General features: G+C 36.3%; 1 protein-coding gene across 4 annotated transcripts in view; it reads left to right on the top strand.

The window, feature by feature from the left end:
- LOC110464986 (monocarboxylate transporter 7-like) overlaps positions 1-24,922 on the top strand; it is a 60,803-nt gene that overhangs the window by 15,495 nt on the left and 20,386 nt on the right. Inside the window, exon 2 of one of the 4 annotated variants that reach the window (XM_021520641.1) lies at positions 5,439-5,473. The exons of 1 other annotated variant lie outside the window; for it this stretch is intronic. The gene's annotated coding sequence lies outside the window, so the exon portion shown is untranslated. Of the gene's footprint in view, positions 1-5,438; positions 5,474-6,950; positions 7,061-24,719; positions 24,742-24,922 lie in introns of those variants that run through there. 2 more of the 4 variants (XM_021520715.1, XM_021520803.1) reach the window with 2 other exon arrangements.

Raw genomic sequence — 24,922 nt, forward strand, 5'->3', positions numbered from 1 at the left:
GCCAATTACCCTGATCGGGACACTGGACATGGGGCTGCATACAAATTAAACCATTGATGATCGTAAATAGCCTCTATTTTGTACATTATGGAAGGTTGACCCAGGGTGAATTACATTCTGTTTTGTAATGGCCGTTTGATGATGTAGTGTTCCTGTCCATACGGTACTAATTGATGGAATGGGAAATGATCACAGCCGTGGGCCTCTCTGTGTGGTACTCCCGCACATCAGGCTGGGGTATTACTGGAACAGCAATTTACACTTCATTTAACCATAATTAAGCTTGTGAATCCAGTAGCGCCCAGTAGGTATAGATATTATAACCATGTAATCATACTGACTTATTGATTATACTCTGACGAAAACAATCTCTATGCTATTGTCAAATGACTGTAATTAATGTAGTGTGATGAAATTTCATTTGCTGAATATTTATAAATCCTAGATTAGCTCTATCATAATGCTGAATGCTGTACAGTATATAATTTGGACATGGTTTTCCATTTTACTTGGTCCAAAGTTACAATTTTAAGTTAGTGAACTTAATTACTATAATTGCTTATATTGAGCTTCTTACACTATGGCATGTGTACTCTAATTATTCTAGTTTTCACTGTAAATGTTAAAGTCAACATGGTCAGTCCAGCACTGATTGACTGATTGATTGGTTTATGCTGTGAGCCTTCCTGATTGATTGAGAAAAATTTTGATGCGTCTTTCTGATGAGTTGACAGTTTTTGATGTGCAGGTCTACCTGATTGGTTGAGACAGTTTGCTGTGTAGGCTTTCCTGATTGGTTGAGACAGTTTTTGTTTTATTTCTATTTTTTTGTTGTGGACCTCTCTGATTGGTTGAGATAGTTTTCACTGTGAGTCTTTCTGATTGGTTGAATACTAGAGAGTGTTTGCTGTGGGTCATTCTGATTGGTTAGGATAATGTTTGCTGTGAGCTTTACTAATTGGTTGGGACCGAGGTTTTCCTTGATTTTGATTTTAATCATGAATGTCGTGAGATATTTCTCTGATGGTTTTGAATTTCCATTTCTCATTAATTACAACTTTTTCCAGCTTCAAATGATTTCTGAAACTAGGGTTTATTCATTGACCAGACTTGTTACGTATTTCCACTATATTCCTTAAAAACTGTTGTTATACCCACCATTATGATGGTCACACTGTAGGACTGATGTCACTGAGTGTAGTTTACATTGGCATTGGAACCTGTTAGGTAAATCTGTCACTCGCTGAATCTGATTGAAAACATCTCATTGAAGTTCCAGGGTTACACTTACGTATGTGTTCTTTGTATCACCTGTGGAATCTAATGTCCTGATAAATTAAGGGCACACAGTTACCTACATATGTATTTGATTGGTTTCAGGTAACTCACCAATTAATGTGAGGCTGATATATAGTTGTCCTCTGAATATTACAGGGGAGTCACACATTGCTTCAAATCCTTTGATCTTTCTGAGTGATTCTATTGATGTATATCCAAGGATGAACCTAGTCTACTTGTATCATATGAAAGGTTGAGCCTTCAATTTGTCATGACATTACAGGGGTGACAAGGATACATAACCACTAGAGTTCAGTGGGTTGTGAAAAAACATTTAAAAATATCTGTCTCTTCAAATTAAGGTTATAATTAAAGAGAATATCTTCCGTTTATATACTTTTCAACTCTTAGCACATTTTGGTTGTTGTTTTTACAATGATATGTAGAGGGTGGTCAGGTGGTGAAGTGGAAAGTGCACTTAATGCCTTTCACGAAGGCGGCCAGGATTCGTTTCCCTGATCGGACGTGAAAAAGTATCGGGTCACCTGCCCGACCACGCGGGTTTTCTTGGGGTACTCTGGTTTCCTCCCACGTTAAGACCCCGCGCGCTAATATCCAAGCCAACAAGAATGATTAATATAAGTTGAAATAACTTGTTTCATAATTGTTGTAAAATAAATAAAGATTACATATTATTAGAGGTTTTTATGATTACTACATGCTCTATATATCTCTGGTGGTCGGCCATGTGGCTGTAAGGTAAAGGTGGTTTTATTTTTACACTTCATTCATTTTCCAGCCAAGTGTCTATTATATTTTTTGATCAGTTACAGGATTTGTCTTCAAAAACAATATATCAGTTGTTGAATATATGTGTTAGCTGCACTGCCAATTATGTTTCCCTGCTATCCACATATCCATAGTCCGTTCCAAAGTCCCATTAAATGTCGCATGGATAACATCACATGATGAATTTTTAACGCTTGTGGAATCTCATAATCTGTTAATAATTACAACTGTATTATGAATATATTTCAGCGAAATCCAGCTGTCATTTTCCCTGAGGAGATTTAATTGATATATTTATGCAGTATTTGCAGATAACAAAAGATATTAAAATGATTTACATCACTCTGATGTTGCTTTAAAATCTACAATTAATCAACTAAAATATACATTTAATCAACGAATAATATACATTTAATCAACATGAATAGAAAGAATTAATTTGTGATAGAACACTGTTACTCATGGGATACAGCCTCTATAGACAGCTGTCAGTGCAATATAACTTCAATTATTTCAACGGATGCGTTCTAGTCTGGGTGTTTTTAGCAGGAAGTGTACCATCGATCTGTATTCCTGAGGTAAGCAATTGATGTACATCAAATTAAAACCAAAGCAAAGGCATTTTGCTTTTATCAATGGAGAAGCTGAGATTTCTCTTTAAACAAAACTTCCCTTCTGGTATTTCAATTGGGTCTTTTTTTCTCCTGAATTGTCAATTTCTTAATGCCTAGCTAAACAAAACATTTATCTCTTCAGTGCCGCAAGTCAAATCCATCCATCTTTAAGCTTAGTTAAGTGTATTGTGACTCAGACAGTATTTGTAGTCCAAAGTCACAAAGGCCAGGCAATGGGTCAAGGTCACCATTCAAATGGTAATTTATAGGGGACATTACTAGAGGATTGTATGTTTAATTTACCACGACTTTGTGTGTCTTTTCAGACCATGTTCATTGCTCAATAAACACCTTTTAAAGTAAATGGAACAGAGTCCCATTTAATTACTGTGCATTTCGTGATAAATTACAAATATTTCTAGTTTGTCTAAAATTGCATTTCTTTCCAAGACACTATACTGATGAAGTAATTGTCACTCACAGTGCAAGCTAACTCATTCATATTGCTGTTCAGTTCTTCTGAAAACAAATAACTTGATATTGACAAACACCCCAGAGAAAGCATCTCATATACCATGAAATCATTTTATTCTTTGTGACGTGTTATGAAATTCCTCCTATGGTTATTATAAAAGTGCATTTTTTTTTGTTTTGAAATTATTTGCTACTCTTCAAATCAACATCCATTTGTGTATTCACATTGACGTTGCTGAATCCCTACATACAGTTTATTTCATATTACATAAATGTATAGGTTCATGAAGATTAGTCAAAATTAATTAACAAAAATATGTCTAAACTCCATAATGTTCACTTTGATAGTTTGTAATAATGTCTATGGTATAGACATGTTTCCATAGACAATTGATATATTGGGTTAACTATAATAGTACAAAGTGTAGTTGGACAACAGGTTAACTATAATAGTACAAAGTATAGTTGGACAACAGGTTAACTATAATAGTACGAAGTGTAGTTGGACAACAGGTTAACTATAATAGTACGAAGTGTAGTTGGACAACAGGTTAACTATAATAGTACGAAGTGTAGTTGGACAACAGGTTAACTATAATAGTACAAAGTGTAGTTGGACAACAGGTTAACTATAATAGTACAAAGTGTATTTGGACAACAGGTTAACTATAATAGTACAAAGTATAGTTGGACAACAGGTTAACTATAATCATAGTACAAAGTGTATTTGGTCAACAGGTTAACTATAATCATAGTACAAAGTGTAGTTTGACAATAGGTCAACTATAATAGTACAAGGTGTAGTTGGACAACAAGTTAACTATAATAGTACATAGTGTAGTTGGACAACAGGCTAACTATAATAGTACCAAGTGTTGTTGGACAACAGGTTGACTATAATAGTACAAAATGTAGTTGGACAACAGGTTAACTATAATACTACAAAGTGTAGTTGGGCAACAGGTTAACTATAATAGAACAAAGTGTAGTTGGGCAACAGGTTAACTATAATAGTACAAAGTGTAGTTGGACAACAGGTTAACTATAATCATAGTACAAAGTGTAGTTGGATACCAGGTTAGCTATAATAGTACAAAGTGTAGTTGGACAACAGGTTAACTATAATAGTACAAAGTGTAGTTGGACAACAGGTTAACTATAATAGTACAAAGTGTAGTTGGACAACAGGTTAACTATAATAGTACAAAGTGTAGTTGGACAACAGGTTAACTATAATAGTACAAAGTGTAGTTGGACAACATTCACCTGTAGGGTGGAATAATCATATTTGGCAATTGCATTTATTTGTATAGGTATGCCTTCTTGTTAATTGTTCAGGTGTATTGAGTAACGGATACAAGTCCTGGGACATCACAACTGTTTCACCTGTAACAGGGCAGATCTGAATTCCTTTAAACAACAAATTTACTAAAAATGTACCTACATAGTATACTTGGTGAATAATGATTTGTCTCAATATGTTGGTTAGAGGTCAACCAGGCAATCAAGGCATGCCCATCACCAATCCTTCCAAATACCACACTGCAGAACCCAGGTCAGAAAACAGTCCTTCTTTCCACGATCAATATCTGATTGGAATAAGATCCCACCAGATATCATATCCTCCTGTTCTACTACTGAATCTTTTAAATATGCTCTCCTGTCACTGTACCCTCAAAATTTAATCTATATCATTTTGGCTTTCTCGGAATCGACTAAATCTCTAGACTCCCTCATGAAATTATCTTCAACTTGTTGAAAAAAAAGTTGGTCATTACCATTTAGATGAAGAATACAAAATGTACATGCAGGTCTGTGGTTTATCATCAAGCTGTGTTATCTGTTCATTTATGACTTTTAAACTGTGACACATCATTTACAAGTGGATTTCACCGAATTCAACTTTGTATCTTAAGAATATGTTTGAAACAAATATGACTGATGTCATCTGCAGCCCTCACCAGTAGTCAGCTGATCGTGACAATTATGTGGTTCAAAGTCCTTTAGTAGTCCTGAAGATCTTTTCTATTAAATAGCATCATATTAATGCAGTCCTTTTAAAGACATATTATTAATTAGACCAGTAATATATAATGTTGATCTGATAAAAATTCAAAATCTACATAAAATTTATTATACAATATAACAACATATTTATATATGGATAAATATACAGACAGTTAATCTTATTGTCCCACTTTTCATTTACTACCTTAACCTATTGAGAGGCTTTAACTTCAACTTTGTACATCAGTCAGCTATATATATATGTACATGTTTCAGCTTTAAAGTGCCTGTTAACTCAACGCCAGGGCCAGGTATGTATACTGCACACATTATTATTATGGGTGGTTGGGTGGCTTAGTGGATAATGCAATCGCCTTTCACCAAGGTGGCCGGGGTTCGATTCCCTGATCAGATGTGAAAAGGTGTGATTTCTTTTCTTTAATCTTGGGGTAGTTTATTTCAAGTAAACATACAGAGAAGTGAAAGAGGGGAGATTCTAAAGATCATGTACCATAAGTTGCTTCAATTTTCTGCTGAAAAATATTATTGTTCCCCATTGTTGGACATTAGTAATAGGTATTTCTGAACAGACTTTTGAACTTGGCCCACTGTCACTTCTAGCTATCTGTGCATATTAAGTGTCACAGTAGATGCGGTAACTTAATTTCATCCCAACCCGAGTAGATATTGAGGTGTGCGGTGCACCTCGGCTGTGCATGCCTACACTTCCGTATCTATAATTTGTATTGATGAATGACAAGTACCCTGGTATTCCGTAGACATGTTATTAATATGTCTAGTTGTGATTAACAGACTCACATCATGTACACAGCATGTATGTTACTGATAGAGTATATCACATGTAGATATGGGGGATATAGAAATTCTAGCTACCCTAGCTGAGCTATGAACTTGGGTCAGGACCATAAGGTATTGCTGAAATTCTTACCCCAAATTCTACACCAAAGGATCAAACTACCATATACCACACATCTACCTAGTGATTATCTTTTTTCTCCCAAATCATACCCAATTTTGTGGTAAATGACCTCAATGAAAATACAAATCTACACTAAATACCTGGTACAAAGAATTTTTTAGAAAACGTAACATGGAAATTAAGGCCATATTTGTAAATAATAAATAATAATAATAAGTTGAGGTTCTTATATACCGCTTTATCACAACCTGGTTCGTAGGTCGTCTCAAAGCGGTTCACAAATTGTTATCTGTGGTTTTAGGGCCTTTGCAACTAGCCAGTACATTTCTCAACCCCCTGGGGAGCATACAGCCGGAGCTGCCATTTCGGCGCTAACAGCTAGCATTCAACAATTCTAGCACTGCCCAACCACATACTTATTTACAGCTGAGTAGACTGGAACAAGCGGAGTAAAGTATCTTGCTCAAGGATACAACACATTGCCGTGCCGTGGCGCGAACCCGCAACCCTTCGGTCACGAGCCCGGCGTCCTACCACTGGACTACCGTGCAGAATGAACATATTTCAAGATTACAGCATGCAAAATCTTGTTAAAAAGTTCATGAAAGACATTTTATATACATGAGGATACAGGTTTCAATTACTGACTGCTAGGATTGCCATCGTAACATATCACCATCTGAATCTGACCTCATAGTACTGAGTGCAACCATGAGGGATACATGCATCCTTCATGAGTAGGCCATATGGAACACATGTATCTTACATTCACAAAGCTTGTAGAAATGTATGTCATTGATGAAAATCTGAAACACAAGTTAAAGTTTTCCGTGTATACGGTAGTGGTGTATAAGCTACAGACAAGGATGTAGATTTTACATGTAGACAGATGTATATCACTGTCTTTTAAAACTTTGTAGACTGTATGTCATTATTACATAGACTCATCCTACTGGAGGTAAGTTTGAGTGATTTAACCTCATCATTATGAAACAGTGTGAGGTCTCCAATGTTTCTGTCCCATCTGTATGTCTGTCTGCCTGTCTGTTTGTCTATATGCCTGTCTGTCCCATCTTTATGTCTATATGTCTATCTGTCCCATCTCTATGTCTGTCTGTCTGCCTGTCTGTTTGTCTATATGTCTATCTGTCCCATCTGTCTGTCTATATGTCTATCTGCCCCATTTGTCCGTCTATATGTCTGTCTGTCCCATCTCTATGTCTGTCTGTCTGTCTGTCCCATCTCTATGTCTGTCTGTCTATCTGTCCCATCTCTATGTCTATATGTCTATCTGTCCCATCTCTATGTCTGTCTGCCTGTCTGTTTGTCTATATGTCTATCTGTCCCATCTGTCCGTCTATATGTCTGTCTGTCCCATCTCTTTATCTGTCTGTCTGTCCCATCTCTATGTCTATATGTCCCATCTCTATGTCTGTCTGTCTGCCTGTCTGTTTGTCTATACGTCTATCTGTCCCATCTGTCTGTCTATATGACTATCTGCCCCATCTGTCCGTCTATATGTCTGTCTGTCACATCTCTTTATCTGTCTGTCTGTCCCATCTCTATGACTATATGTCTATCTGTCCCATCTCTATGTCTCTCTGCCTGTCTGTTTGTCTATATGTCTGTCTGTCCCATCTGTCCGTCTATATGTCTGTCTGTCCCATCTCTATGTCTGTCTGCCTGTCTGTTTGTCTATATGTCTATCTGTCCCATCTGTCCGTCTATATGTCTGTCTGTCCCATCTCTATGTCTATCTGTCTGTCTGTCCCATCTCTATGTCTATATGTCTGTCTGTCCCATCTCTATGTCTATCTGTCTGTCTGTCCCATCTCTATGTCTATATGTCTATCTGTCCCATCTCTATGTCTATCTGCCGGTCTGTCTGCCCCATCTCTATGTCTGCCTGTCTGTTTGTCTATCTGTCTATCTGCCCCATATGTCTGTCTATATGTCTATCTGCCCCATCTGTCTGTCTATATGTCTATCTGTCCCATCTCTATGTCTGTCTGCCAGTCTGTCTGCCCCATCTCTATGTCTGCCTGTCTGTCTGTCCCATCTCTGTGTCTATATGTCTGTCTGTCCCATCTCTGTGTCTGTTTGCCTGTCTGTTTGTCTATATGTCTATCTGCCCCATCTGTCTGTCTATATGTCTGTCTGCCCCATCTTTATGTCTATATGTCTGTCTGTCCCATCTCTATGTCTATATGTCTGTCTGTCCCATCTGTATGTCTGTCTGCCTGTCTGTTTGTCTATATGTCTATCTGCCCCATCTTTATGTCTATATGTCTGTCTGTCCCATCTCTATGTCTATATATCTGTCTGTCGCATCTCTATGTCTGTCTGCCGGTCTGTTTGTCTATCTGTCTATCTGCCCCATCTTTATGTCTATATGTCTATCTGCCCCATCTGTTTGTCTGTTTGTCTATATGTCTGTCTGTCCCATTTTTATGTCTATATGTCTGTCTGTCCCATCTCTATGTCTGTCTGCCCCATCTGTCTGTCTATCTGTATATCTGTCCCATCTTTATGTCTATATGTCTGTCTGTCCCATCTGTTTGTCTGTCTGTCTATCTACCCCATATTTATGTAGATCTATCTGTCTGTCCCATCTGTATGTCTGTCTGTCTGTCTTTCAAACACTGTGATCATTTTTGTGGTTGTATGATGAAACTTCTCAGGTATATAAATGTCTGAATGTGGGCGTGATCACCAAAAATGTCAAGGTCCCTGTTACTTTTCAAAGAACTTCACTGTCACACACCATGTAATTACTGTAGCGACCACATCTTGACAGATTAAGTTGAAGTGATTAATTGAAAATGGTAAGTCATTCATTATAAAAACAATCTATAGTCAGAAACATTGTATAGGAGTTAAATGTATACAACAATGTTCTAACATAGTTAATTCTTTTTAACAAAGCTTGGTGTACAAGCACACACTAAAACTCGTTGTTGACAAATAAGTTTACCAAGTGCACATTGGACACTGTCAAAAAAAAAGTCAGTCAGAATTTTTGGCGGTTGTTTAAATCCCCAAAAATCTTAATCCAGACATTTTCTGACGTGTTGACATTCGTGAAGTTGAACTTTATCAGAAATGTGTTTGAATGAAAGAATATTCAGAAAATATTAGATAATATTTCATTAGGTGCATTAAGTATTTTCCAGATGCGAATGAAATACAAAATCTGTTGATTGGTGATGTATTGGCGATCACAAATCAATATTTTGTATACAATACATGCATAAGGGTGTACTTTGCATAATTTGAATTGATAACATGAATTATAAGTGAGTTGAAACTTGACAGCTTAAAAGTGATAGATGTCTGTCTAACATTACAATATGTTAATTATCCCCCCTACCCCCTAAACAATCCTTTTTGTTCTTTTGTCACTGTTGATGTATTTGTAAACCAACTACAATTGTGCAAAGAAGTAAAAAGGAGAGGACTTTCCAATTTTGTATGCATGTATATACCTCTTTGAATGTCAGGGTAGTGACAGAAATCAGGTCTTGTGTCCTACAATATACAGAGTTATGGCCCTTTGTTTAGTGTAATGTGGTTTTGTTTGTGACCTTCTCCGTCCGTAATCAGTGACATGTATCACGTACACCATTGAACTGATATCAGTTAGCAAGCATTCAGTGCCAGGATTTCACATGTTCTCTCTAAGATTGGAAGTCACACCATCAGTGAAATATTCCTGACCAGTATTCTGACAGTAAAGTAACAAAATTCCAGAATTGTGTATCTGTTTAGATTTTCGATATGTGGCCTGTTAACCAGCGTGCCAGACTTACCGAAATGTTTGTGGTATTGTTTACTTTTATGTACTTAAGTGGATATCATTTTGTGTTTTGGGATTTAACATTATATAATACATCTATAACATGAGGTAAGTGTAGCTTATTATTTTTTACCTGAGTAAATAGCTTTCCGTTTTGAGTTTTGATATAGGAGGCCTCAACAACAGAAAGTCTTATGATATCTTTTAAAAATAACATGCAATAATTAGTACATTTGGCATGTTTTCAGACCATTATTATAGAGAAAAACATTCAACTTCTGCAAAATAAAAGGACTGTATACCTGAATTAACAGTCAAACTACTGCTCTGCTGTGTCTATAGACCCACTAACAAATAGCATCATAACATAATGATGTATTGGTTGTGTCATGGAAGCTCAATGAAATCTCTAGATTGAATTTTCTATGTGACAAATGTTCTCATAATGGGTTGTCCTATCAACAGGGAAATTCTCTTTTCCTTTATTGATACATGGAACTTGTCAAATATTGAGGTCATAAAAAATGTTTCACATTTCTGCAAACTAAATCAGACTAATACATCAAGGTGTTAGTTTCCTCATGATTGCTAAATATTCCAGTCTACTACTGTGCCGGGTATAAAACAGGTAAAGCATGAGCATGCAGTGTAAATAACTTGTTGATGATGATGGTAGAATACTTCTGTCTGCACTCATCCCCAATCACAATGTGCTGGTATGCTGCAGGTGGTAGGGCCTTGTGTACACAGATTTAGTGAGTACCTAGAGAGATCAGTGTCAGTCATCTAGAACTCCCACACCTTTATAGACATACAACCTTAGTCCTCCACAGTAATACAGACCCTGTGTACCTAGAGAGATCAGTGTCAGTCATCTTGATCTCCCACACCTTTATAGACATACAACCTTAGTCCTCCACAGTAATACAGACCCTGTGTACCTAGAGAGCACACCTTTATAAATAAAGACTTTCCCAATGTATATGATGTAACTGAAGCAGTATGTACTATATATGTATATCGATTTGTTTGATATTTGACCCATGCTGATACCGGTGTAGAAGTCACTTCCTTTCCCGTCTGAAAGTTTCCTGTGGAAAAAATAGGCTAGTTGATTCTTTCCCCTCTCAATTAGTTTTTTCCCCGGGGGAAGAAATCAGCCCCTCAGTTAGTTTTCTCCGGGGGAAGAAATCAGCCCCTCAGTTAGTTTTTTCCCCGGGGGAAGAAATCAGCCCCTCAGTTTGTTTTTTCCCCGGGGGAAGAAATCAGCCCCTCAGTTTGTTTTTTCCCCGGGGGAAGAAATCAGCCCCTCAGTTTGTTTTTTCCCCGGGGGAAGAAATCAGCCCCTCAGTTTGTTTTTTCCCCGGGGGAAGAAATCAGCCCCTCAGTTTGTTTTTTCCCCGGGGGAAGAAATCAGCCCCTCAGTTTGTTTTTTCCCCGGGGGAAGAAATCAGCCCCTCAGTTTGTTTTTTCCCCGGGGGAAGAAATCAGCCCCTCAGTTTGTTTTTTCCCCGGGGGAAGAAATCAGCCNGTATTAGTTATTTGAGGGGAAACTATTGGCTAGCTGATTCTTTCCCCCCTCTGTATTAGTAACCAGGGGGAAACTATTGGATAGCTGATTCTTTCCCCCCTCTATATATTAGTAACCAGGGGGAAACTATTTGATAGCTGATTATTTCCCCCCTCTATATATTAGAAACCAGGGGGAAACTATTGGCTAGCTGATTCTTTCCCCCCTCTGTATTAGTAACCAGGGGAAAACTATTTGATAGCTGATTATTTCCCCCCTCTATATATTAGTAACCAGGGGGAAACTATTGGCTAGCTGATCCTTTCCCCCCTCTGTATTAGTAACCAGGGGGAAACTATTGGCTAGCTGATCCTTTCCCCCCTCTGTATTAGTAACCAGGGGGAAACTATTTGATAGCTGATTATTTCCCCCCTCTATATACTAGTAACCAGGGGGAAACTATTGGCTAGCTGATTATTTCCCCCTCTCTGTATTAGTAACCAGGGGGAAACTATTGGCTAGCTGATTCTTTCCCCCTCTCTGTATTAGTAACCAGGGGAAACTATTGTCTAGCTGATTATATCTGATCCCCTCTGTATTAGTAACAAGGGGGGACCATTGGACCATTTTAGAATCACAGAGTGAATTGACTTCAAATACAAAATAACATACACAAAAATTGAATTTCAGATTCAATTCATTTTATATTTAATTTCAAGTAAATATTATTTGCACAATCAACATCATCATATTCACATAGTTCAGAATTTGATGAGATAATTCATTTGTAGTTGAATTAAGTATAGTGTAATTGGTAACAGAATTACAGACTGGCTGGGAAATTACCAAGGCCTATTTTTAGTAGCAGTTTGTAACACTTTTCTATTCATAGAACGAGGTCTGTAACATATTTACAGACTCGTCACATGACGTTGCTCCTCCAATCAGGGCTGGGAATGAGCACCAGTCATACAATGAATGTATTTAGCCAGTAGCATGTTATCAAGTTTGTCAAATGAATGACCTTGTTAAAACCTTGTAATTATTGTGACTTTTTCCTCATAATGAAGAGTCATCGTGTTATAAGGTGCACATATATGCATGCTTAAGTAATGATATCAAGCCTGTATATACAATCAACATGCCTACATTCTATCAAGTTTGTTATACCCCCGCAACGAAGTTACGGGGGGTACGTATTATACTGGAATCACCCTGTCTGGATGTCGTCCGCAGTAACTTGTCTGGAAAACTCCTCCTTAATTAACAGATGGATTTCATTGAAACTTTGCATGAATGATCAGTATCTTATGTAGTTGTGCATTAGCATTTTAATTGGGATTTCGACCCTTTTTGATGGAGTTATGCCCCTTTTTTGCGAAAAACTTGTCCAGAAAATTCCTCCTTAATTAACAGATGGATTTCTTTGAAACTTTGCATGAATGATCAGTATCTTATGTAGTTGTGCATTAGCATTTTAATTGGGATTTCGACCCTTTTTGATGGAGTTTTGCCCCTTTTTTGCGAAAAACTTGTCCAGAAAATTCCTCCTTAATTAACAGATGGATTTCTTTGAAACTTTGCATGAATGATCAGTATCTTATGTAGTTGTGCATTAGCATTTTAATTGGGATTTCGACCCTTTTTGATGGAGTTTTGCCCCTTTTTGCGAAAAACTTGTCCAGAAAATTCCTCCTTAATTAACAGGTGGATTTCATTGAAACTTTGCATACATGATTGGTATCTTATGTAGTTGTGCACCGGTATATTTGTATAGATGAAAATGGTATATGATATGAAAAAAAATGGCTAAAAATTATGAAAATAGACTATATCAAATATGATACAGGTAATGTGGGAGAACACAAATAAAAATGATGGAAATAGACTATATAAAAGCTACATGTATATGACTGTACTGTATATATGATACAGGTAATGTGGGAAAACACAGGTAAAAACCAGGTAAAAGATATATGAAACAGACTATAACTGCTATCACAACATTACTGCCTCTATGGTTTTTTTTTAAAAGTGGGAGAAAGGAGAACACACCATATACACATTGCTGCCTAATTACTTAACCTGCTACAACTTGTCAATAATTTCTTCACAAACAAGAATATATACTACACCAATCATTTCACCACATATTACACCATTTACTTCTTAACAGACTTTTATCTAATTATCAGCTGTTATATGACAGTAGATATTGTCAAACAACCTAAGGATAACTCTAATGTGTAAGATTGTTTGGTTACAGTATACTAATACTATAGACACCTTATCACAGGAACTCTCTGAGGTGTTAGGTGTAAGATTGTTTGGTTACAGTATACTAATACTATAGACACCTCATCACAGGAACTCTCTGAGGTGTTAGGTGTAAGATTGTTTGGTTACAGTATACTAATACTATAGACACCTCATCACAGGAACTCTCTGAGGTGTTAGGTGTAAGATTGTTTGGTTACAGTATACTAATACTATAGACACCTCATCACAGGAACTCTCTGAGGTGTTAGGTGTAAGATTGTTTGGTTACAGTATACTAATACTATAGACACCTCATCACAGGAACTCTCTGAGGTGTTAGGTGTAAGATTGTTTGGTTACAGTATACTAATACTATAGACACCTCATCACAGGAACTCTCTGAGGTGTTAGGTGTAAGATTGTTTGGTTACAGTATACTAATACTATAGACACCTCATCACAGGAACTCTCTGAGGTGTTAGGTGTAAGATTGTTTGGTTACAGTATACTAATACTATAGACACCTCATCACAGGAACTCTCTGAGGTGTTAGGTGTAAGATTGTTTGGTTACAGTATACTAATACTATAGACACCTCATCACAGGAACTCTCTGAGGTGTTAGGTGTAAGATTGTTTGGTTACAGTATACTAATACTATAGACACCTCATCACAGGAACTCTCTGAGGTGTTAGGTGTAAGATTGTTTGGTTACAGTATACTAATACTATAGACACCTCATCACAGGAACTCTCTGAGGTGTTAGGTGTAAGATTGTTTGGTTACAGTATACTAATACTATAGACACCTCATCACAGGAACTCTCTGAGGTGTTAGGTGTAAGATTGTTTGGTTACAGTATACTAATACTATAGACACCTCATCACAGGAACTCTCTGAGGTGTTAGGTGTAAGATTGTTTGGTTACAGTATACTAATACTATAGACACCTCATCACAGGAACTCTCTGAGGTGTTAGGTGTAAGATTGTTTGGTTACAGTATACTAATACTATAGACACCTCATCACAGGAACTCTCTGAGGTGTTAGGTGTAAGATTGTTTGGTTACAGTATACTAATACTATAGACACCTCATCACAGGAACTCTCTGAGGTGTTAGGTGTAAGATTGTTTGGTTACAGTATACTAATACTATAGACACCTCACAGGAACTCTCTGAGGTGTTAGGTGTAAGATTGTTGGGTTACAGTATACTAATACTGTAGACACCTCATCACAGGAACTCTCTGAGGTGTTAGGTGTAAGATTGTTGGGTTACAGTATACTAATACTATAGACACCTCACAGGAACTCTCTGAGGTGTTAGGTTGTTGTTAAAGAGCACTTACCATATACATTGTCAGCTAATATATATGCATGATTTCTTTTAAGTCACCCCTGGGGGAACCCCAGCGGGGACTATTAATTTTGGTTTCAGTCCCAGATTTTGACCTCCACTGTTTCAGCTTTTTTGTGTTTGCTTCTGTCGCTAATTACAAGCTTTTGGATAACTAGGAATAGATCTAACATACAACCAAAAGGCGTTCCGAATTTCAAACTAAAGATGTTAACGTTCTGAATATGAATCGGTCACCTTTGAGGTTCCCGAAGGGGTAGACTGTTATATTATATATTGCTATTGATTGATTGAGATGTTTATGTCTGACCAATGACTATATTGGTAAAATTTCTTTTTAAACCAAATTAAATTTTGGAATAAAAAGTTCAGGTAGAAAAGCTCAATAACGTCTCTTTTTCTTTATCAATCTATTCACGCAATGACAAAAGAAAACGTCACCTAGCAAAAGGGCAAACTTGATTTGACATGCCGGGTTTGTGTTTGCCGCCGGCACACTACATTAAAGCATACGCGCAATTTGGCGGACACAAACAACATTTTGTATCGCTTTGCATTTCTCTGCAGTCCGGCGAAACTTCTAATCGAACGGCAGGTGCCGAACATGCGGGATTTAAGGGACATTCGTAATCAGTAGGAAGGTGCCGCCTTCCCGGCGGTAAACGGCACGCCTGAATCAAGTTCGTCCAAAGTAAAAAGTTTACGACATTTATGGAAATTGTTTTATTTTTTTAATTTACATACCATTTTCAGCCGTCACATTATAATTTCAAATGGTGATATGTTATAAATAAATGCGCCATCATTCAAACAAATATTTCATCAACATTCATATCCCGCCTGACAACGTTTACAACTTTAGGACACTTTACAACATAACACGTTACGGCAGAACTTGAAATGGAAAACCGGAAGAGTGCAGGGTCATGTAAGGTAAGTAGAACATTGCCATATTCAGAATTTATAATAAAAGCGCTCGACACCGTTTAATGTTATCGTTTCTGCGGTGTGGTGGCAGTGGTGACCTCGAGGTACCGGCAAAACATGGTATTGACATTGTATTCATTTTGAGCAAGATAAAAAGTGTATTAAGCAAAACTGCATATTTATGCATGTTTTTTAATCGGTGATTAATTCTTATGTTTTCCGGACGAAGTTCCGGTAATTTTTGTGTCAGTTTACAGACGATGGCCAAACGTCTAAAATATCTTTGTGTTGTGTCCAGCAGGTCACATAGTAACGAGATAAAGCTTGATAAAATGGCTGCGCGGAAATATATAATGGGCGGAAACCAATGACTAGACGATATTGACAGTTTTACAAACAAATAGCTTTTACTGAGAAGTATCAACTGATAATATGGAGTTAAATACCACGAAAACAATACCAGTACAAACTAGTGATAGGGATTGGAAATTCCTTAATTATCAGCCTTTGGTTTTGGTGAAAATGATTTGCTCCAATATGCATGTTCAGTTCTCTTATATCCTTTTTTTTTTTTCATTTTAACAGATGAACTATCTTATCCTGGCACTTTGGCATGTTTGAATGTGGAAGGCCTTGAAATTGGGATGAAGAAGGCCAGGGAATGTCACAGAAATTAAAAAAAAATGAAATTATTTGCAGTGTTTGTGTTTTATGGTCATAAAACATGGAACATTTTCTTCAAGTAAATCAACCACATGCTTTCTTATTATATCCTAGTAGGTTGGCATGGTTACCTAAACAGCGTGTATGCATACCTGGTCATTGTTAGACCATTTTGATTGACAGGTGGAAATATGTCAGTTGTAGCTTGGTCAATGATTTATTATACTGAAATAATCATACAGGAGATGGGGTGACTTTCATGTCATTTTGACATATTTCTAGTTTTTTTGTAATTTTCTCATTGTTGCAATATAGAGACTGAAATTTTACTGCAGAAGTCTTCTAATTTTGGATATTACCTCGGTAATTGTAAAATTGGGAAAAGATTAAAAAACAATTGTCAGTTGTTGAAGATTTTTTATCAAGAACGTTCATTTGCATTTAATGAGCCATCACTTTCTTCATCATGCCAAAGTCATTTTTAGTTAAGGTGCTAGGATAGCAAATACACAACAAGTTTGAATAAAATATTAGTACAGTAAAACCTGGTGATACCGCCACCTTCTGTCAATTGACATTTTTGCGGTACAACAAATTTGGCGGTACAACGAGTTCTCCCGTTAATTGACAAGTGATCTACGTATACATGTACATATAAGTATTTTTGTTCAGCCGTTTCCTCTTTGGAGAAGCCATGGTGTGAATGATGAAAACATAACAAACAGAGGTAATATATTGGTGAATTGAATTCAGGTGTTAATCAATAAGGCACACATACTACATTGTATACGTAATGACAACATACAAAACTGACCCACGGGGCTCACTCAGCTGTGAAATCAACAACACAGGTAAATTTCTGTGACGTAGCATGACTGTGTTATCGAGGGCCCACAAAGGGATAATTGCACGACTGTTCTCAAAACATCGTGGCGGATGGCGGTACCCGAGTTTGGCGAACAACAGGTGCAATTAAGTGTGGAGAAATCGGTTCTGACAAAATTGATGGCGGTATGCAAGTTTGGCGGTACAGCGGGTGGCGATACATCGCGGTTATACTGTACAGTGAATTGTCTAGCACACACTACTACATGTAGCTCAGTACACTTTGGACAATCCTGCTGCATGGTAATGGCTAATTAGTTGGACAACAGTACTGGTGGTTGTTAGATAATGACAACCAGGTTACTTTAACACTTTAAGGGTCCCTGCCCCACTGACAGGAAAACATTTGAGAATTCCACTGTCGTGTTTCATACAGCCAGTTACTTCCCCTTTTTGATGTAACTGTAGTGGGATCAGCTTAGGTTGTCATAGTGATTGTATTGAGGACAGAGATTTAACGTTCAAATCCCTAGTAGGCCCCATTGCATTTTTGCTGTCAGGGTAATGTTGATTTTTTTTTGGATTTTTTTTTCTTTTATTTAATCTTTATTATTTTTTGATAAAAAATATATTTAGATTTATAGAATTTGATAATGGGGAACCTTAAGTGACGAGATCAGGTTCACCGTTGTGACCTACTTAAAAATGAATGCTAATCTGGACTAATATTTAAATCACTTTAAAGTTAATGCATTTCTCAATTTTATAACAAGTTGTGTTCATTTATACATCAGCTGACAAAACATATTTGGTATTTCAAACGTTGCTGGCCTTCTGTTAAACAGAATTTAATTGTACTTTAATTTAATTAAATGGCTTTAATTTTTTTTAACTGATAAACATACTAAAGCATATAAATTGTAATTGAAGCCTGTAACCAGTTTTACCTATACACAATTGTAGTAGGGTAGATATATGGTATGTCACAGTTCCTTTGTAGTCTTTTGTGTATTTATACCTGGTAAGTCTATATAGAGTTTGGTACAGCTGGTATTCATATCATGTAGCAAGAAACTGTGTAGCACATCAAATGTAAATAAAATATGCATAAACAATTCATGCTTGGCAACTTTTTTTAAACCAGAGATTACACGTTCTCAGAATTAAAACCATAAATAAAATGAGTGTAATTTGTACACCAATGTTTTCACTAGAGCTGTCGGGTGGGCGCCCACAGTGTCCACTTGCGTGTTGGGGGCATATTCGCGGTTAACATGTTTAAGGAGGATCCACCCTTTCGCAATTAACCAGTAGAATTTAAAAAAGTTTCACATAATGATTATGTCATTATGTAGTGATGATTATATAAAAATCTAAGCATTCGGATAAACTGGGGATTTTTTTGTAAAAAACCCCTGAAAAATCGAATTTTTGTCAAATTTAACCTTTTCTCATTTTTGAGTGTGTGGCATTGTTCAAAACTATTACAACAATAAAATAATGAACAGAAGCATTGCTAATCAACCCTACACATATTTTATTTATCATAAAATATCTACAACATGTTACACAAAGTGTTATTTATTGAAATTGTATTGATAAAAGTTATCATATACAAGCAAACAGGACACATAGTTTCATACAAAAAGAGTGAAAATTGAACCAAATACTTACAAAGTCTTTATAATTCATTTATTTAACATTTTACAATAATTTTGATCCTTATGAGAGTTATCTACCTTGAACAAAATCGGAACTTTTTGTAGAGGGATAGAATTTATACAATGACAGTTATTTTCTTTACTATACCGAAAACGACGGAAATAAATTACATTAATATATTAAATTGTCAATTTACTGTTCTTTTATGGAACAAAGTTGCTCTCAATCATGTACACTTTGGGCATCAGTCTCCAGGCGCCTCATATACGACCTTCTTGAAGTCGTTTCATCTTATGTCAGTGTCCCATTTATTTATTAATGTCTTTATATCATAAGCTTTATTTCTGAAAAACGTGTGATTACACATTTCCAAGTTAAGTCTCGATATCGGGTGGTGACATATCAACGCACGTGTACTATTGTTTACCCGGTGTTACTATAACTTACACTACGGTAATGGAATGCCGGATGTGCAATACGGAAATGACGACACAAAAATACGAGAAGAAAAACATGTGTATTACGAAGGGTGGGAAGTCCTTAAGGTTAACTTAATTGACAAATAAGCTGGAAATTATAGTCATAAAACACTGATATACACACTCTATAATTCACAGAATTACTGTTCGTTTTATCGTCATTGAAGGCATCAGTAACTGGGGATCTTGTAGTTACAGGATTGTTTATGAAACTTAGTGAATTTTTAATCTTCCTAGCATTATTAATATAAACATACAGAACCAAACATGGCTAGCACTAGAAGTGTAAAACACCCAGGTAACAAGCCAGTTTTTACATCCTTTTTTAATGTGGAACCAATTCAAAATTTTATATTTTTTATTCACATTATTAGATGAACTGAACAAGTGTGATGTAGTGGGTTTGGATATGTATATCAGGGGTATCAATGAGTGCCTAAATACAAGTGAAATAAAAAATTAAAAAAGTAAGATGTAAATATAGAAATAACACAATTCTTGTACATGTTGTGACTGTGGTATCTATTTTGACTGCTTCTGATGTTTACAGTTAACAGTAATTCTTCACTTCTTGTGTGGACTCAGAAATAAACAACTAGTCTGAAACCTAACTGGTTGCAACATCAATAATTTCCCAAATGGTTATGTTCGTTTGTAAAGACGACCACATAATCAGGTATACATGCTTTTCAGAAATGACTACAAGCCTGTTACATCCCAAAACAGAGCATTTAACCTTTGACCTGAGCTTTACAAAAACCTTTTATCTTCACTGTAACAATAACAAGCAAGATTTGATTTGTTATAGACATGTCATGTGACTATTTCAACGAATCTGAATATACTCTTACATCATACAGGCATTTGTGTAGGTCTTTGACTAAAACACAGAACAACCTTTATCCCAAAACCTGCAAAACCCATGAATTTTGCTAGGAACGACAACCATACAGAAAAAAATAACACTTTTAAGTGGCATTTGTTAAGCTGTTCTTTCAGATGAAATCATCAAATCTTAGAGCCAAGATTGTGAGTCTCTCACCTAAATAGGGAGAGTTGGTAAGTATGAAACAAGGCTGGAAAACCCGTTTCCAATACATGTAGTTTACTGCTTTGGTAGTCAAAGGATCCTACATGTGATAACAAAGTGTAACAAAATAATAGCTCTGAGCACTATATATATATATATTGTCACAGAGAGAGTACGCAGATTCAGATTCTTTATTAACCAAAAGCCCATAGGCTTATAGGTACAGACATATAATATACAAAGAGTAACATTCTTTCCAACGTAATTAGAATGGACAGGAGAGTGACATCACCATATGCATAAAACACTGTTCAATAGTTTTTAGCTCACCTGGCCCAAAGGGCCAAGTGAGCTTATGCCGTGGTGCGGCGTCCGGCGCCTGGCGTCAATATGTTACTTTAAACAACTTCTTCTGAATAACCAAGAGGCCCAGGCTGATGATATTTGGCCAGTAGCATGCTGGGATGAAGGGCTACCAAGTTTGTTCAAATTAATGACCTTGATCATCTTTCAAGGTCACAGGAGTCAAATGTCTAAAAATCTTCAAACAACTTCTTCTCAATAACCAAAAGGCCCAGGGTACTGATATTGGGCCTGTAGCATGCTAGGATGAAGGGCTACCTAGATTGTTCAAATAAATTACCTTGACCCACTTCAAGTTCACAGGGGTCAAATGTCGTAAAATCTTCAAACCACTTCTTTTGAATAACCAAAAGGCCCATGGTACTGTTATTGGTCCTGTAACATGCTGGGAGGAAGGGCTACCAAGTTTGTTCAAATGAATGACCTTGACCCGCTTTCAAGGTCACTGGGGTCGGATGTCTTAAAATCTTCAAACGACTTCTCCTCAATAACCAAAAGGCCCAGGGTACTGATATTGGGCCTGTAGCATGCTGGAATGAAGGGCTACCACATTAGTCCAAATGAATGACCTTGCAACCAACTCTCAAAGCGACAGGGATCAAATGTCTTAAAATCTTCAAACAACTTCTTCTCAATAACCAAAAGGCCCATGGTACTGATATTGGGCCTGTAGCATGCTTGAATGAAGTGCTACATTGTTTGTTCAAATGAATGACCTTGACCCACTTTCAAGGTCACAGGGGTCAAATGTCATAAAATCTTAAAACCACTTCTTTTGAATAACCAAAAGGCCCATGGTACTGTTATTGGGCCTGTAACATGCTGGGAGGAAGGGCTACCAAGTTTGCTCAAATGAATGACCTTGACCCACTTTCAAGGTCACAGGCGTCAAATGTCGTAAAATCTTCAAACAACTTCTCAATAACCAAAAGGCCCAAAGTACTGATATTGGGCCTGTAGCATGCTGGGATGAAGGACTACGAAGTTTGTTCAAATGAATGACCTTGACCCAATTTCAACCGAGTGTCCTTGTTCGACATTCAAGGTCACAGACGTCATATGATTAAATCTTTTAATTGGTTCTTATAAATCAAACACTTATATTCTGCCTGTAGCTGTTTTTTAGTCCACTTTTAAGATGACAAGTGTGAGATTAATACCAGGTGAGCGATGTAGGCCCATTGGGCCTCTTGTTTGTTCTGTTTTGTTTTGTTTTGTTTGTGTTTGACGTCCTTTTAACAGCTATGGTCAGGATGCGCCAGGTTTTAGTGGTGGAGGAAAACCGGAGTTCCTAAACTGAATAGCTCTTAAACATTATTTATACAAATAACTGTACTTGTATTAAGTTGAGAATTGAGGGTTTTCTGTAATGTAGTACTATTTGATTACAATAATCTGTGACTTAAATTGCTATGAATTGGACAAATGAAGATAAAATGATAACTATCTTCTATATCTCTTACATTGGGTACGTATCTTCTATATCTCTTCCATTGGGTACATATCTTCTATATCTCTTACATTGGGAACGTATCTTCTATATCTCTTACATTGGGTACGTATCGTCTATATCTCTTACATTGGGTACGTATCTTCTATATCTCTTCCATTGGGTACATATCTTCTATATCTCTTTCATAGGGTACATATCTTTTCTATCTCTTACATTGGGTATACATATCTTCTATATCTCATACATTGGGTACGTATCTTCTATATCTCTCACATTGGGTACATATCTTATATCTTCTATATCTCTTACATTGGGTACGTATCGTCTATATCTCTTACATTGGGTACGTATCTTCTATATCTCTCACATTGGGTACATATCTTATATCTTCTATATCTCTTACATTGGGTACCTATCTTCTATATCTCTTACATTGGGTACAAATCTTCTATATCTCTTACATTGGGTACATTTCTATATCTCTTGGTACATATCTTCTATATCTCTTACATTGAGTACATATCTTCTATATCTCTTACATTGGGCACATATCTTCTATATCTCTTACATTGGGTAAATATCTTCTATATCTCTTACATTGGGTACCTATCTTCTATATCTCTTACATTGGGTACGTATCCTCTATATCTCTTACATTGGGTACATATCTTCTACATCTCTAACATTGGGTACATATCTTCTATATCTATTACATTGGGTACATATCTTCTATATCTCTACATTGGGTACATATCTTCTATATCTCTTACATTAGGTACATATCTTCTATATCTCTTACATTGGGAACGTATCTTCTATATCTCTTACATTGGGTACCTATCTTCTATATCTCTTACATTGGGTACATTTCTATATCTCTTGGTACATATCTTCTATATCTCTTACATTGGGCACATATCTTCTATATCTCTGACATTGGGTACATATCTTCTATATCTCTACATTGGGTACATATCTTCTATATCTCTAACATTGGGTACATATCTTCTATATCTCTTTCATTGGGTACATATCTTCTATATCTCTTACATTGAGTACATATCTTCTATATCTCTTACATTGGGAACGTATCTTCTATATCTCTTACATTGGGTGCATATCTTCTATATCTCTTACATTGGGTATACATATCTTCTATATCTCTTACATAGGGTACGTATCTTCTATATCTCTTACTTTGGGTACATATCTTCTATATCTCTTACATTAGGTACATATCTTCTATATCTCTTACATTGAGTACATATCTTCTATATCTCTTACATTGGGCACATATCTTCTATATCTCTGACATTGGGTACATATCTTCTATATCTCTAACATTGGGTACAAATCTTCTATATCTCTTACATTGGGTACATATCTTCTATATCTCTTACATTGGGTATACATATCTTCTATATCTCTTACATAGGGTACGTATCTTCTATATCTCTTACATTGGGTACATATCTTCTATATATCTTACATTGGGTACGTGTCTTCTATATCTCTTACATTGGGTACATATCTTCTATATATGTTACATTGGGTACATATCTTCTATATCTCTTACATTGGGCACATATCTTCTATATCTCTTACATTGGGTACATATCTTCTATATCTCTAACATTGGGTACATATCTTCTATATCTCTTACATTGGGTACGTATCTTCTATATCTCTTACATTGGGTACGTATCTTCTCTATCTCTTACATTGGGTACATTTCTATATCTCTTACATTGGGTACATATCTTCTCTATCTCTTACATTGGGTACATATCTTCTATATCTCTTACATTGGGTACATATCTTCTATATCTCTTACATGGGGTACAAATCCTGTTTCTGTGTACTCACTTCTTCTTTATTGTGACCTTGCTACTACCACATCAGGATCTATGATATGATCATGCACTAAAATTACAGTTATAATCTAACAGGTGTTATATACTTATATCTCTTACATGGGGTACAAATCCCGTTTCTGTGTACTCACTTCTTCTTTATTGTGACCTTGCTACTACCACATCAGGATCTACGATATGATCTAACAGGTGTGATACTTGTGTAAACTTGTTAACACTTTGTTATATATTCTGATGTCGGTTATCCTAATAGCTGACAGAGGCTGTCCTTATCACTTTGTTATATATACTTATGTTGGTTATCGTAATATAGCTGACAGAGGATGTCTTTAATTTGTACCAGTTACTAGTTTGTTGGTTGTGTGATGACACTGAGACAAATTTTGAATATTGGGAACTTTCATGTTTATCAAAACTTTAAACAGAAACTGGAATGTCAGGTATGTGTACATTATTTGTTCAGTAGTTCAATATACGTTATTTGTACGGGAAATGAGCGTTGGTTACTCAGCGGACTATGATCTGATGAAAAGCTGTCACGTAATGAGTTCACTCGAGGAAGTATATTACACCTTGAACACACAATTTTCTATCAGTAAGGGAAGGTCTTTTCAGGTTTTA

This window comes from Mizuhopecten yessoensis, unplaced genomic scaffold (genome assembly GCF_002113885.1).
Source record: "Mizuhopecten yessoensis strain PY_sf001 unplaced genomic scaffold, ASM211388v2 scaffold213, whole genome shotgun sequence".
Lineage (NCBI taxonomy): Eukaryota > Metazoa > Mollusca > Bivalvia > Pectinida > Pectinidae > Mizuhopecten > Mizuhopecten yessoensis.